The 15,000-nt window shown below is 39.8% G+C and overlaps 1 protein-coding gene across 1 annotated transcript in view; it reads right to left on the bottom strand.

Moving 5' to 3' along the window:
• The window catches only part of LOC115227013 (copine-9-like), a 32,692-nt gene that overhangs the window by 15,788 nt on the left and 1,904 nt on the right, over positions 1-15,000 (bottom strand). Inside the window, exon 2 of the mRNA XM_029797962.2 lies at positions 2,281-2,378. The gene's annotated coding sequence lies outside the window, so the exon portion shown is untranslated. The remainder of the gene's footprint in view (positions 1-2,280; positions 2,379-15,000) is intronic.

Here is a 15,000-nt window from a genome sequence, read left to right on the forward strand (position 1 = left end):
GCACCTTGGGCAATTGTCTTTTACTATAGCCGCGGGCCGACCAAAGCCCTGTGAGTCGATTTGGTGGACGGAAACTGGAAGAAACCCGTCTGTGTTTGCCCCCTCCTCCTCTATCGCTTGATAACCGATGCTGGTGCGTTTATGTTCCCTTAAATTTCTGGTTCGGCAAAAGAGACCGATAGAATAAGTACTGGGCTTACAAAGAATAAGTTCTGGGGTCGATTTTCTCGACTAAGGGTGGTGCTCCAGCATGGCCGCAGTCAAATGGCTGAAACAAGTAAAAGAATAAACGAATAAAGAACACACACATATATATATATATATATATATTATATATATATATATATATATATATATATATATATATATATTAGTGCAATTTATATATTAATTCCATGTCATAACCAGTATTTAGAACTTCATGTACCTTATACGTTGAAATTCGTTAATCATCCTAGGGTTACTACAAATCCTTTGGTTGGAAATATATTACTTAGAATGTAATTCTGGGTTCTTGCCCATAAGAAAATCCCCTAAGACTCATGAACCTGGTTACTCGGTCCCCATGGTGTATAAATTATCGATATCACCTTCCCACTGAATGCCTGGCTGTTGAAGAGTTCAAGACTAACAATTTTGTCGGGAAGGGACAAACTGAACATATCGACTCCAGTAATTGATTGATATTTTGTTTTATTGATCTCGAAGAGATGGAAGGGAATATTGACCTTGGCAGGACTTGAACTCAGAACGTAAACTGCCAGAAGAATCTTACTAAGCATTTCGTTTGACTTACTAGCGATTCTACCAGTTCGCTGCCTTACAAACAAATATGAGTACCAGTAATTAAGCGCATAACCGGGTTTATTAGAGTACTAAATAACATCAGGAAAATTATTTACATAATTTATAATTTTTATTATGATATATTCCATTCATATTTTCTACTCACTATTCGTGGGGTTCTATCAGAAGCAACTGTCATTGGAGTTTTTCTGGTACAAATAGCTGACTACAAGGAATGACAACCCTGGACTCAGTGCGAATTGAGAGGCATTAGAAAACTTCCGTGCCGGAAATGACTTCTCCATTATGAACACATTCTTCCTGTACAGTATCTTTTATCTTTCACTTGTTTCACTCATTGGACTGCGGCCATGCTGGGGCATTGCTTTGAAGAATTTTTAGGCGCAGGAGTGGTTGTGTGGTAAGTAGCTTGCTTACCAACCACATACATGGTTCCGGATTCAGTTCCACTGCGTGGCAACTTGGGCAAGTGTCTTCTACTATAGCCTCCGGCCGACCAAAGCCTTGTAAGTGGATTTCGTAGACGGAAACTGAAAGAAGCCTGTCGTATATATGTATATATATATGTATGTGTGTGTGTGCTTATGTGTTTGTGTTTGTCCTCCCAACATCGCTTGACAACCGATGCTGGTGTGTTTACGCGCCCGTAACTTAGCGGTTCGGCATAAGAGACCGATAGAATAAGTACTAGGCTTACAAAGAATAAGTCCTGGGGTCGATTTGCTCGACTAAAGGCGGTGCTCCAGCATGGCCACACTCAAATGACTAAAACAAGTAAGAGAGTAAAAAGAGAGTAAAGAGTAATGAATCGACCCCAGTAGTTATTATTTTTCTTAAGCCTGGTAGTCATTCGATCAGTCTCTAAGATATAGGGACGTAAACACACCAACACCGGTTGTCAAGAGGCGACGGGGGACAAAAACAGACACAAAGATACCCACACACATGCATACACGCGCGCGCGCGACAGACTTCTTTCAGTTTCCGTCTACAAAATCCACTCACAAGGTTTTGGTTGGCCCGAGGTGCCACGTAGTGGAAGTGAACTCGGAAATATGTGCTTGGGAAGCAATCTTCTTACTACACAGCCACGCCTACACTTATCCCACGTATTGTAATTTATTATAAGAATATTTATAAGGTGGCGAGCTGGTAGAAAGAAGGCAGTGAGCTTGCTGAGACGTTAGCACGTCGGGCGAAATGCTTAGCAGTATTTCGCCTGTCTTTACGTTCTGAGTTCAAATTCCGCCTAGGTCATCTTTGCCTTTCATCTTTTCGGGGTCGATAAATTAAGTACCAGTGACGTACTGGGGTCGATTTAATCGACTGGCCCCTCTCCAAAAATTTTGTGCCTTGTGCCTAGCGTAGAAAATATTATATGAATATTTATAATCTATTATAAAAAAATATTTAAAGATATTTCCCCGGCAATTTTATGATACTTTTTCGTTGAAAATAACTGAAAATACTTACTTCCTTTCTATTTGTTTGTACAAAGTTATAAAAGGACAAACTTGTGGGCTTCTTCCTTTTATATTTTTACCGCTCAGTCTTAACTGGACATCATATTCCTGAATGATGAAAGATAGAAAGAAAAGAAAACTGTAATTTCGGACGACAACGAGTAGATGTCTAGTAATGAGTTTGGACATGAAATAAAAACATGATGTAGTTTTTAAAAAATGTTCTGTCTGTATGAATTGAGCTTTTTGTAGGCTGATCGCTGTATTTGTTAGCACAAAAGACTCATGGATATATGAGACACACCCTAATTTCAGCAATGTATTATTCTGCGAATAAAATGTTTTTATTATGCATTAAAGCATGTAACTTTCAGAGCAATATAGCAATACATTACAATACATTACAAAAGAGTCTAACACAAAGCAGTAAACATCATTGTATATAAAATGTAAACAGCGCAGCTGAAAATAAAGTCAGAAATCATCGTCTTCATTATAATCATCATCATCGCTGTATCTATAAACGGCAAAATGTCTGTGTATCTGTGTGTCTGTGTGTCTGTGTGTCTTGTATACAAATCCACAGCTTTTCACGTAAAAGGCTCGCATTTTCTATGGGCTTTCAAAATTGCCTGAGGGTGGTCGTGAAGATCTTTTCATTTCTCCAGTCGCCCCAGAAAGCCATTCAAAAATTCAATAAACCGACCCCTTATGCCCATAAGTTATGGGCATATCCATTCAAAATCGCTAAAACAGAAATTTGTACGCGGTGCGTACGTACAGCTAGATAGGCCAATAGACTGCCAGCTGTTTTTTGATTGGACGGAGATAATTTTACCCTTGACAGTTGAATGCGCATGCGCATTTGCAGACAGTCTGTATGACTCAGCACATTTTTGTGTTTTGCGAAGACGCGTTATCATGTGTTTTGGCTTTCAAACGTGCACGCTTTTTTGCTGCCCATTTTCTGCCTACGTCACAACTTACACTGACACCATCAGCAGTCACATCAGCGGACCTTAGAACCTACCTTGACGAGTCGCCGAGGCTCTCGCCCACGGAGGCGAAATGTTGCGAAAGGCCGGTAGCAGCCTCTGAAATACGGGAGGCAATGACTGAATGCACAAGGGACAAATAGTCTAATTTAGATGACAGACACTGGGGCCAGATTGTGCAGCCACCTCTTCAGTTGTCCTCCAGATCGCTCGCACCAGCATGGGAGTGGAGCCGGGTTGACCGCCTTGCGAATGAATTCACCCGGAGAGTGACGGAGAATATGGATAAGCCAGCTTAGACGATGTAAAGCAAAGTCTATCTCAGAGGGATTTGAACGCAAAACATAAAGAGCATTTGTTCGATGCGCATAATAATGTTTTTTTTATATATTATTGACACCAGAGTTCATTCATATAAAGAGAAATAAATACATACACCCAAAAATGGGCTACAAAGTTGAACAAACTATAACATTTGAACAAATTTGTAAGTAGGACAAAAGACGTTAAATAATGTATGAAGTTGCACATATTAGTATCAAAATTATAGGTCAGTCAGTTTGCTAAGAAGCTTGCTTCTCTATTATGTAGCTGTGGTTTCAGTCCCACTGTGCTCTACCTTGGGCAAGTGTTTTCTACTATAACCCCGGGTTGATCAAAACCTTGTAGGTGGATTTGGTAGCATTTCGAACAAAGGAGAACGGTTACAAAAAGTATCAGGCATAAAAAGAAAATAAATACTGGGGTCGATTTGTTTGACTGAACACTTCAAGCCGGTGCCCCAGCATGGCCGACTGGACATTTCAAGGTGGTGCCCCTGCATGGCCGACTGGACCCTTCAAGGCGGTGCCCCAGTTCGAAATATACGCCGAAAGATGCGACGCCGTACCCAAAGCATATGAGGGTGACAGGTCACTTAGTAGATCATTTAAGTCCTCACTCCGACGTGATTAGACAGTCTTCATAACTCCAGAAAGTGGAGTCCCCCACTCTATGAATAGAAAAAGAACAGAGAAAAAGTATAGGTATTAATGCTTTGTATAGTGTACACTTGTGGCTTGAAATTACTAGGCATCAATTATGTAAGTCGCTGCTCCCATTCATCGGTATTACTCGGCAAAAAATGCATGGAAGGAGAGGTCTTAATGTTCATGAGTTTGCAAAAAGAATAGCAGATTGATGTAGGAGGAGGAGGAAAGAAAAGCTTTCATGGCCGCACCTCGCTCAAAGTGTATTATCATAAACACACATGTATATATATATATATATATATATTATATATATATATATATATATATATATATATACAGACATGGTTCTTTTATTCTCTCTCTTTTTCACTTATTCTCTTATTCCTTTCTGATGAAGAGCGTTGGCTCGAAACGTTAAAGACTTTCTCACTTTCCCGAGCGTCAAACTAACACACCCGCTTGTTATTCATACACCTGCCTTCACTTTTATATTATTCTGTAAATTTCAACTATATATATATATATTACAGCTTATATTTTTTATCTTTTCTCTTTCTGTAGGACTCAAACCACTTTTTCACATAAGTCCTCGAGTCTTATGTGAAAGCAACCCCAACGAATAAAACGAAATTCCTTCTGTCAGTTTGCGTATTTTATTTGATAACAATGTCATTTATCTTTATTTTATTTTGTCGTTGGAATGCTACCATTCTGGAGAACTAACTTGAAGAATTTAGAATGTAATCAACCGGAAATCTGCCTCCAGGGTTTTAATTTTTTATGGTATGATACTTATTCTATCAATCTCGTTTGCCGAACCGCAACTGGTGTGGGATACAAACGCAAAGATACACACCGATACACGAATGCACGCGCACACACACACACACACACACACACACACACACACACACACACACACACACACACACACAACTTACACACACACATCTGTGACTTGCTTCCACACAGGTTTCGTCTATCAAGTCCACTCACAAGGCATTGATCAGCCGAGGGCTATAGTAGAACATACTTGCCCAATGTGCCGCATAATGGGACTGAACCGGAAACCACGTGGCTGCCAAGTGCGCATCTTAAATGCATGCAAACGATGTAGAAAGCGAAGAGAAAATGTTTTACTAAGTTTAATATCTTTAAATTTCCGGCTATAGAAACTTCTCTTGAAATAGTGTCAAACCAACTGCACATATTCAAAACCATACGACATAAATTCTTGATTAATTAAAATTAGCTCCACTCTCGAGGATCTATGAGAATTACCAAATGACAATTAAGACTAGTTTCAATTGAAAAGGGGAGATAACCTCACGAATCAAGGTTTTCTCCAAAGCTGACTTGACATTAATGGAAAACGCAGGCTTATTGTCTGGGCATAAGAGAACAATGGAGGATACGACTTGAAGCTATCTTCCTTAGCTCGTTTTTGTTTAAATTATGCAAATTGCCTTGGCCATAAATGTTAAGTCTAATTTCGTTCACTACTGGAGACAAGATTGGACAGTTGTCGAGCTGATGGCGACTATTAAACCAGAAACACTACTCCACGACTGTCGTCTCCTAACCAGACAGCAAGCCGGTCTTTGTCTTAATCGCGTGTCAACTTTGAAGAATTCTAATTTCTAGAGATGTTCCCTCTTACGGAAGTAGAGATGGTTTTCGCTTCTAGAGGCGGAGATAATTTTAATAACCCAAGAATTTATGTTGTATAATATTTGACATATTTGTATTTGTCTATGTTGTTCAAACACATGCCACTGGCTGTTATGAGTTATTTTTCTTAGCTCATTTTTGTTTAGATATTGCTCATATTAAAATTCAAAGGCCGGCCAGAATTTCTACAACAACGTTGGTAGCAGCATTGGTTTTTCAGTCTTTGACCTTCATATAGACTGCACATTCATTGACAAACTTGAAACATAAAGAAATTTTATTGAATGGTTACATGAGTAACCATAAAACTTGTTGAAAAAGTTCTTTTTATAGTTGAAAATTGAAAATATTTAGAACAGTATTTCTTTACATTCTTAGAATTCCTAGTGTCTAACAATATAACACAGAGCTTCTAACAGCCCATAAATTTCAAGTTAACATACACACACAACTAAACGCACATTCACTCATATTTATAGACTTAACCACAAAAGAAACGTCGCACACATACTAAATAGAACAGGTGTATTAACAGACTGCCATAGCATTGATTGAAGCGTGCTAATTAAGAACCGTTGTTTCCTAATTATGAAACGTCATTTCCTGAAACATGTTTGACGTCACATGGTGCCACGTGATGATGGAGTATCCTGGATCCAAAGAGATGAACGCAATATCTCATGTGACCACGGTTAGCGTTGATTATATTGAATGCACCAAACGATTGATGAAGGCCATGGAGATAGTAGCCTACACTCTGTTAAATCTTGAGGTGAGTTGCGCCGCAGTTGTTGGCCTTGGAAGGACGTCATTTAGCCTTCTTAGGATTTCATCCCACGGGTGCTCTATGGGGTTCAAGTCCGGACTTAGGGCAGAACATGGAGGTGTATGGATGTTGTGCTGTTGGAAGAAGTCTGTTGTCAACTTGGCAGTATGGACATGGGCGTTGTGGTGTTGAAACACGTGATTCCTATGACGGGCAAAGTATGACACAATATGGAGGCCTCAAAACTTGGTCGATGTACGAGCAGCCGTTAATCCATTGCCCCGGCCATGGCTGATGTTTTGGAAAACCACCGGTCCAAGTTTCTGGTCGAGTGCAATCACGAGCCATACCATGCTCTATCCTTCCCATGGGTTTCTTTCAACCACCAGCCATCGACATTACGTTCACCACGTCTTCTTCAAACCCTAGCTCTGCCATCTGCACAGAAATGCAATATCGACTTTCGTCAGAGAAGACTACAGTCCTCCACAGCTGATATTGCCAGTTCTGACGTTTTTTAGCCCAATGCAGGCGTGCCCATCGATGACGATCTGTGAGGGCGGGGTCCCTAGCCGGACGTCGACAAGACAGATTGAAGGATCTCAGCCGCCAGCGAACTGTCTGTGCACGAATGGGTCTGTGGTGAATCCCTATGGCCTGCCTAGATGATTCCGTTGCTCTCTGGAATCGGTCCTGCAAGTGCTGTCGGTGTAGGTGGCGATCTTGAAGTGCTGTTGTAATCTTCGGTCGGCCACTACGTGGAAGAACATCCGTGCTGTCTGTGGCATTCTATCGTTCTCTCAGCCGTTCAGTTGTCCGAATACTGCAGTTCAAGTCATTAGCAATGACCCATGGACGTTGACAAGCATGGAGACGTCAGAGCATTATGGAATCATAAGGATTGGGGGGGGGCTAGTCTGTCATGGTTCGGTGGGTTTTGGACTGATCTTAGAGTTAAAGATGGTCTGAGTGTGTGTGTGTCTCTGTGCACGTTTCTATGTGTGTGTGTATGTATATGTACTTGTGTTTGTGTGTGGGGAATCTTTTGACTGGTCTTAAAGTTCAGTGTGGTGTCTGTATGGGTCTGTGTATGTGTGTGTTTTATATTTAGCAGGGTGGTGCGTGTATATGTGTGCACGTTTGTGTGTGTGTGTGATTTGTATTTGTCAGTGTGCTGTGTGTGTGTGTATGTTTGTTCGTGAGTGTATGTGTACATCTGTGTGCTGTGTGTGTGTATGTTTGTGTGTGTGTTGGTTGGTGGGGATGGCATATACGTGTGTCTCTGTCTGTATGCTTGTAGTGTTATGTGTATGTATGTATGTGGGTGTGGTTTATGCAGTTTTCGTGTGTGTGTGTGCTATATTTGCACACAAATATTTGCTCACACAAATAGAGCACACACACACACACACACACACACACACACACACACACACACATACACACAAATATAGTAAACACATGTGTGTGCGCTATATTTGTCGTGGCGAAGTGTGTGCGTGTGTACGTGTGGGTGTGTTTGTCTGAGTGTATCTGTGTATGTTGTATTTGTCAGAGTATTGTGTGTGTGCGAGTTTACTTTGTTATTTGTGTGTGTGTGGATCTATATATATATATATTATATATATATATATATATATATATATATATATATATATATATATACAGACATGGTTCTTTTATTCTCTCTCTTTTTCACTTATTCTCTTATTCCTTTCTGATGAAGAGCGTTGGCTCGAAACGTTAAAGACTTTCTCACTTTCCCGAGCGTCAAACTAACACACCCGCTTGTTATTCATACACCTGCCTTCACTTTTATATTATTCTGTAAATTTCAACTATATATATATATATTACAGCTTATATTTTTTATCTTTTCTCTTTCTGTAGGACTCAAACCACTTTTTCACATAAGTCCTCGAGTCTTATGTGAAAGCAACCCCAACGAATAAAACGAAATTCCTTCTGTCAGTTTGCGTATTTTATTTGATAACAATGTCATTTATCTTTATTTTATTTTGTCGTTGGAATGCTACCATTCTGGAGAACTAACTTGAAGAATTTAGAATGTAATCAACCGGAAATCTGCCTCCAGGGTTTTAATTTTTTATGGTATGATACTTATTCTATCAATCTCGTTTGCCGAACCGCAACTGGTGTGGGATACAAACGCAAAGATACACACCGATACACGAATGCACGCGCACACCACACACACACACCACACACACACACACACACACACACACACACACACACACACACACACAACTTACACACACACATCTGTGACTTGCTTCCACACAGGTTTCGTCTATCAAGTCCACTCACAAGGCATTGATCAGCCGAGGGCTATAGTAGAACATACTTGCCCAATGTGCCGCATAATGGGACTGAACCGGAAACCACGTGGCTGCCAAGTGCGCATCTTAAATGCATGCAAACGATGTAGAAAGCGAAGAGAAAATGTTTTACTAAGTTTAATATCTTTAAATTTCCGGCTATAGAAACTTCTCTTGAAATAGTGTCAAACCAACTGCACATATTCAAAACCATACGACATAAATCTTGATTAATTAAAATTAGCTCCACTCTCGAGGATCTATGAGAATTACCAAATGACAATTAAGACTAGTTTCAATTGAAAAGGGGAGATAACCTCACGAATCAAGGTTTTCTCCAAAGCTGACTTGACATTAATGGAAAACGCAGGCTTATTGTCTGGGCATAAGAGAACAATGGAGGATACGACTTGAAGCTATCTTCCTTAGCTCGTTTTTGTTTAAATTATGCAAATTGCCTTGGCCATAAATGTTAAGTCTAATTTCGTTCACTACTGGAGACAAGATTGGACAGTTGTCGAGCTGATGGCGACTATTAAACCAGAAACACTACTCCACGACTGTCGTCTCCTAACCAGACAGCAAGCCGGTCTTTGTCTTAATCGCGTGTCAACTTTGAAGAATTCTAATTTCTAGAGATGTTCCCTCTTACGGAAGTAGAGATGGTTTTCGCTTCTAGAGGCGGAGATAATTTTAATAACCCAAGAATTTATGTTGTATAATATTTGACATATTTGTATTTGTCTATGTTGTTCAAACACATGCCACTGGCTGTTATGAGTTATTTTTCTTAGCTCATTTTTGTTTAGATATTGCTCATATTAAAATTCAAAGGCCGGCCAGAATTTCTACAACAACGTTGGTAGCAGCATTGGTTTTTCAGTCTTTGACCTTCATATAGACTGCACATTCATTGACAAACTTGAAACATAAAGAAATTTTATTTGAATGGTTACATGAGTAACCATAAAACTTGTTGAAAAAGTTCTTTTTATAGTTGAAAATTGAAAATATTTAGAACAGTATTTCTTTACATTCTTAGAATTCCTAGTGTCTAACAATATAACACAGAGCTTCTAACAGCCCATAAATTTCAAGTTAACATACACACACAACTAAACGCACATTCACTCATATTTATAGACTTAACCACAAAAGAAACGTCGCACACATACTAAATAGAACAGGTGTATTAACAGACTGCCATAGCATTGATTGAAGCGTGCTAATTAAGAACCGTTGTTTCCTAATTATGAAACGTCATTTCCTGAAACATGTTTGACGTCACATGGTGCCACGTGATGATGGAGTATCCTGGATCCAAAGAGATGAACGCAATATCTCATGTGACCACGGTTAGCGTTGATTATATTGAATGCACCAAACGATTGATGAAGGCCATGGAGATAGTAGCCTACACTCTGTTAAATCTTGAGGTGAGTTGCGCCGCAGTTGTTGGCCTTGGAAGGACGTCATTTAGCCTTCTTAGGATTTCATCCCACGGGTGCTCTATGGGGTTCAAGTCCGGACTTAGGGCAGAACATGGAGGTGTATGGATGTTGTGCTGTTGGAAGAAGTCTGTTGTCAACTTGGCAGTATGGACATGGGCGTTGTGGTGTTGAAACACGTGATTCCTATGACGGGCAAAGTATGACACAATATGGAGGCCTCAAAACTTGGTCGATGTACGAGCAGCCGTTAATCCATTGCCCCGGCCATGGCTGATGTTTTGGAAAACCACCGGTCCAAGTTTCTGGTCGAGTGCAATCACGAGCCATACCATGCTCTATCCTTCCCATGGGTTTCTTTCAACCACCAGCCATCGACATTACGTTCACCACGTCTTCTTCAAACCCTAGCTCTGCCATCTGCACAGAAATGCAATATCGACTTTCGTCAGAGAAGACTACAGTCCTCCACAGCTGATATTGCCAGTTCTGACGTTTTTTAGCCCAATGCAGGCGTGCCCATCGATGACGATCTGTGAGGGCGGGGTCCCTAGCCGGACGTCGACAAGACAGATTGAAGGATCTCAGCCGCCAGCGAACTGTCTGTGCACGAATGGGTCTGTGGTGAATCCCTATGGCCTGCCTAGATGATTCCGTTGCTCTCTGGAATCGGTCCTGCAAGTGCTGTCGGTGTAGGTGGCGATCTTGAAGTGCTGTTGTAATCTTCGGTCGGCCACTACGTGGAAGAACATCCGTGCTGTCTGTGGCATTCTATCGTTCTCTCAGCCGTTCAGTTGTCCGAATACTGCAGTTCAAGTCATTAGCAATGACCCATGGACGTTGACAAGCATGGAGACGTCAGAGCATTATGGAATCATAAGGATTGGGGGGGGGCTAGTCTGTCATGGTTCGGTGGGTTTTGGACTGATCTTAGAGTTAAAGATGGTCTGAGTGTGTGTGTGTCTCTGTGCACGTTTCTATGTGTGTGTGTATGTATATGTACTTGTGTTTGTGTGTGGGGAATCTTTTGACTGGTCTTAAAGTTCAGTGTGGTGTCTGTATGGGTCTGTGTATGTGTGTGTTTTATATTTAGCAGGGTGGTGCGTGTATATGTGTGCACGTTTGTGTGTGTGTGTGATTTGTATTTGTCAGTGTGCTGTGTGTGTGTGTATGTTTGTTCGTGAGTGTATGTGTACATCTGTGTGCTGTGTGTGTGTATGTTTGTGTGTGTGTTGGGTTGGTGGGGATGGCATATACGTGTGTCTCTGTCTGTATGCTTGTAGTGTTATGTGTATGTATGTATGTGGGTGTGGTTTATGCAGTTTTCGTGTGTGTGTGTGCTATATTTGCACACAAATATTTGCTCACACAAATAGAGCACACACACACACACACACACACACACACACACACACACACACACATACACACAAATATAGTAAACACATGTGTGTGCGCTATATTTGTCGTGGCGAAGTGTGTGCGTGTGTACGTGTGGGTGTGTTTGTCTGAGTGTATCTGTGTATGTTGTATTTGTCAGAGTTATTGTGTGTGTGCGAGTTTACTTTGTTATTTGTGTGTGTGTGGATCTATATATATATATATATATATATATATATATGCATATATAACACATATATATGCATATACGTATATGTACATATCATATACGTATGAATACATACATATACATTTATTTGCATGTACATACATATACATACATGTGTGTGTGTGTATAAGTATATATGTGTTTGTGTGTATGCATGTATGTATATATGTATGTGTGTTTGTTTATATATGTATGTGTGTGTGTGATAGAGAGAGAGAGAGAGAGAGAGAGAGAGTATGATGACATAAACACACCAACACGGGTTGTCAGGTATTGGTGGGGACACAGACACAAAATTACACAAACAAACATACATATGTATATAATTCGGCCTTCTTTTCAGTTTCTGTTTACGAAATCCACTGACAAGGCTCTGGTCGACCCAAGTCTATTGTAAAAGACACCTGCCACGGTGCCACGCAGTGGGACTGAACTCGTAACCATGTGGTTGAGAAACAAACTTCTTACCACACAGCCACACCTGCATAGATGAGATGAACCCGAACTCAGCTACTGGCCCTGGTGGATTCCCAGCAATCTTCTTAATATTATGTAAGCGAGTCTTAGCAAGACCGCTGCAGTCTCACTTCTAGAGCTTCCTTGCAACTGACAAACTTCCAAGCAAGCTGAAGGAAGGGAAAATATGCTCTCTCCATAAAGGATGTAGTAGTGCATGATTAAGTATGACTAAACATTTTCAGATCTTTGTAACGAATATGAAAAAAAGATATATAGAATATGTATATTCTGTTTCTTCTTCATTGCTCTTCGTTTTAAGATTCAAACTTCTAGTGTCACCGTGATTAATCCCTTATAATAACGACTGTCGGGGTAAACTGCATGCTAGATTTCTTAGATCTATAAATCTCTTACATGTCGTATACGGAGGCATTCGATCAAGTAAATATGTGGACAATATAAAACTAAGTCAATAATATAAAAGATATATCGGACTGGATTGACAAGTTGACAGTCATTAGAGCGTTGAAATCTGCTGATATCATGTTTGCCTATCGCTTTCGCACCAAATCAAAGTGATTGACTGGACTATTTTTTTTAACTTGTTTTTTTTTTTGTTTTTTTTAACAAAATGTTTTACGTAATTTGTTCCGTATTTTTACGTTTTGAGTTCAAATGTCACCAAGGTTCTGATTTCAAATCTTCTAAGATTTGGGTTTTGTTTTTATTAGTTTCTATCATTAGACTGTGGCCACGCGTGTCACTGGGATTGCAATCCCTCCAGGTCTTGTGTATTTAATTGGTATAAAAGCTAGTTTTGCATGCAGATAGCACAGGGCTTGAAACTTTTCAACATTAAACTGCATGCTATTCTTCTTAACCCTCTTGTATATTTCATTTAGCATCGAGAAGTCGAAAATGTCGCTAGAAGCTAGGATCACCAAGCATAGATTGGCATATTTCGGTCATATTATGCGGAGAAAATCCCTGGAGAAGGACATCATGCTCGGAATGGTCAGTGGCAAGAGAGGAAGAGGCCGACCAAGAACCCGCTGGCTTGACACCATCAATATACATGTACATATATATATGAACACATACATATATATATATGTACATATACACATATATATACTTGTGCATATACATACACGGCCACACGCATATATATACACACACATAGATATATACATACGTTTATATATGCATTTATACATATATGTATGTGTGTTTGTATGTAGAGATACACACACACATACGCACAAATGAGTGCAAATAATAGTCTCTTCAACTCCACCCTAAATCAGCAGTAACGTCACATGACATAGGTGAAGTTTATTTAATATTATAATAATAGTTAGATTCGTATATTTCTTTAATACGTTTTTTATATTTTTAATGCTCATACAGTTAGAGCGATGAATTGGAAGACTCGTTAGCGTGTTGGACAAAATGCTTTGAATTCTTTGTCCCAGTTTTAGTTCAAATCTCGCCGAGGTCAACTTTGCCCTTCAAACTTCAACATTCTGTGATCAATAAAATGAAGAACTGCTCTCGCCCCAAAATATACTCGAGGTTTTCTGCCCATATGCGAAACAATTCTTCAGAATATAAAGATCTTCTCCACGGCACCTATGCTTTTTTTATTTGTTCGTTTTTTGCTTTCTTTGTATTTTTTAAAGTTTACTTTGCGGGCGTGGTTGCTTTTTTTATTATATGAGTTTGTAAGACGTCAATCTCAGCAGCAAAATGGCAGAATTGTAAGCGCGTCGAACAAAATACTGCAAACTGTTTTGCCAGGTACTCTAAAGTATTGGGATTCTTTTAGCCTTTTTTATTCGTTTACTTGTTTTGATCATTTGACTGCGGCTATACTGGAGCACTGCCCTGGAGGGCTTTAGTCAAAAGAATCGACACCAAGCCATTTTTTAAAGCTTGGTACTATTGATCTCTTTTGCCGGTTGTCAAGCGGTGGTGGTGGGATAAACACGCACAAACACACACATACATATATACATACACACATAATGGGCTTCTTTCAGTTTCCGTCAACCAATTCCACTCACAATTGTTTCGCTGTTGCACTTATTAGTCTAATAGCTTATTTCTCTAACAGCTGCACTCTGGTCTATGTTATTCAGCCCTTTAAGTTTTCATCTTGTCTGCGTTATTCAATCTTTTAAGCATTCAATCAACATCATCTGAACTCGTAGGCTTGTTCTTTTCCTTCTCTGTAGTCCCTTAAGTTACAATAAATAGCTTCAAGCCTTGTTCGAGACAAAATCGCATTAAGATATATAAAAATATGCTAGGGATTCACACATGCAACATAGTGATCCGACGATATGGACATTACAGATAAGAAATGATTTGATTTTTAAAATCAAATAGCGAAAGCAGTTTCTGTGTTTCAGACTTAATAGTCCTCGTCGGTAGAGTAATATGTTTAACATATTTTGGCAATATTGT

This window comes from Octopus sinensis, unplaced genomic scaffold (assembly GCF_006345805.1).
Source record: "Octopus sinensis unplaced genomic scaffold, ASM634580v1 Contig01236, whole genome shotgun sequence".
NCBI lineage: Eukaryota > Metazoa > Mollusca > Cephalopoda > Octopoda > Octopodidae > Octopus > Octopus sinensis.